Raw genomic sequence first — 2,648 nt, 5'->3', positions numbered from 1 at the left:
CATTCAGTCTCATAAATATATTCAGTTTCATAAAGAATGGAGTGATAACCCACAAAGACTCCAATAAGTTGATTTTAAAATAAAGATAAGGGATAGGGTGGACTATCCAAATCATATATATATCGATTAGTATTCTCTCTAAATTAAGCAGAGTCTGACAAAAGCTTTATAGTGAGCTATGAAATATATATATAAAAAGCATGACATGTTATTCTATATTTCTAAAAACTTCCATTAGATAAAGTAAATTAAAGATTTCAAATATCTAGTTTATATTTGTTATTATTATTAGGCAAATAGCAAAAAGCGATAAAAAGATCCCGATGTGTAAATGTAAATGTGCTCATCACTAGGATTCATCATAAAAATGATTACCATAACAATTTCTACAGTATAAGTAGAATTGATGTAACTTTAGACCATTAACTTCCTTTTTCATTTCTAATATTTCTTTACATATATTTTATCTTAAATATTGCCTCACAAAATTCCATTTGATTTCTAAATGGATACCCTACATATCCAGTAACTGACATAAAATATAGCGTGGAAACGAGAAAATAATTTCTCCTACATTGGTGTGTCCAGTCCACGGCTTCATCCTTACTTGTGGGAAATATTCTCTTCCCCTACAGGAAATGGCAAAGGGAGCACACAGGAAAAGCTGTCCATATAGGCCCCCCTCTGGCTCCGTCCCCCAGTCATTCTCTTTGCCTGCTCTGAACAAGTAGCATCTCCACGGGGATGGTAAAGAGTATGTGGTGTTAGTTGTAGTTTTATTTCTTCTATCAAGAGTTTGTTATTTTAAAATAGTGCCGGTTTGTACTATTTACTCTACAACAGAAAGTGATGAAGAGTTCTGTTAAAAGAGGAGTATGATTTTAGCAACAGTAACTAAAATCCATTGCTGTTCCCACGCAGGACTGTTGAAACCAGAGAACTTCAGTTGGGGCAACAGTTTGCAGACTTTTCTGCTCCAGGTATGACTAGTCTCTTTTCTAACAAGTCATAGTAATGCTAGAAGACTGTCATTTTCCCTTATGGGATCGGTAAGCCATTTTCTTAGACTCATAACAGAATGAAGGCTTATAAATGGGCTCTATACTGGTTGACACTATTGTGGGCTAAATCGATTGATTTATATAATATTTATATGACTTTTGGAGTGTTTTGTGACTTTGAAACACTTTTGGGAACGTTTTTATTATGCCTGGCAGTTGTTTAGACACCTAATCTAGTCAGAAAGGCCCCTTCACTCTGGTATGCAGAGGGAGGAGGCCTAATTTCGCGCCTCAGTTGCGCAGTTACTTTTGGAAGCAGTGCATGCAGCTTCATGTGAGAGGGTCCTGTGGCCATAGAAATGATTTCAAGAAGGCTTATTTCTGTGGTGAATAACCCCCAAGGAAGGTAAAAGCTGCAGCAGGGACTGTAGTGGGTTTAAACTGGTAAATTGAACAATTAGCTCCGGTTTGCTCATTTAAGGGGTTAGAGACTTGGTGTGCAATACTTTCAAAGCATTAAGACACTAGGGTGCAAATTTTGTAAAGATCGGATATTTCCTTCATAGTTTTTCAAACATTCAGAAATAAAGTGTGCTCTCTTTATTATTTAAAGAGACAGTACCGGTTTTGTTTAAAAACGGTTTTATTGCATTAATAGCCTGCTAAAGTCTGTCTAACATGTCTATACCTTCTGATAGCATATGTTCTGTGTGTATGGAGGCCAAGGTGGTTCCCCCTTTAAATGTATGTTCAAATTGTGCCATGGCGTCCAAACAAAGTAAGGACAGTACTGTCACATTTAATAAGGTTGCCCAAGATGATTCTTCAAATGAAGGTAGTGGGGATAGTTCATCATCCTCTCCTTCTGTGTCAACACCAGTTTTGCCCGCGCAGGCGACACCTAGTACATCTAGCGCGCCAATGCTTGTTACTATGCAGCAATTAACTGCAGTAATGGATAATTCTATAGCAAATCTTTTATCCAAACTGCCAGCATTTCCCAGAAAGCGTGATTGCTCAGTTTTAAATACAGAGGATGAGCAAGTGGGCGCTGACGATAATTTATCTGTTATACCCTCACACCAGTCTGAATTGGCAGTGAGGGAGGGTCTGTCTGAGGGAGAAATTGCTGATTCAGGAAAAGTTTCTCAGCAGGCAGAACCTGATATCGTGGCATTTAAATTTAAGTTAGAACATCTCCGCGCCCTGCTTAAGGAGGTGCTAACTACTCTTGATGATTGTGACTCTTTGGTGATTCCAGAGAAATTGTGCAAAATGGACAAATTCCTAGAGGTCCCTGTGCACGCTGATGCCTTTCCGATACCCAAGAGGGTGGCGGACATAGTGACCAAGGAGTGGGAGAAGCCAGGTATACCTTTTGTCCCACCTCCTATATTTAAGAAAATGTTCCCCATTGTCGACCCCAGAAGGGACGCATGGCAAACAGTCCCTAAGGTTGAGGGGGCAGTTTCTACGTTGGCCAAGCGCACAACTATTCCCATTGAGGACAGTTGTGCTTTCAAAGATCCTATGGATAAAAAATTGGAAGGGTTGCTTAAAAAGATATTTGTTCAGCAAGGTTTCCTTCTCCAACCAATTTCGTGCATTATTCCTGTCACCATGGCGGCGTCTTTTTGGTTCGAGGAA

The sequence above is a fragment of the Bombina bombina genome, chromosome 6 (assembly GCF_027579735.1).
Source record: "Bombina bombina isolate aBomBom1 chromosome 6, aBomBom1.pri, whole genome shotgun sequence".
Lineage (NCBI taxonomy): Eukaryota > Metazoa > Chordata > Amphibia > Anura > Bombinatoridae > Bombina > Bombina bombina.
This window is presented reverse-complemented; position numbering follows the sequence as displayed.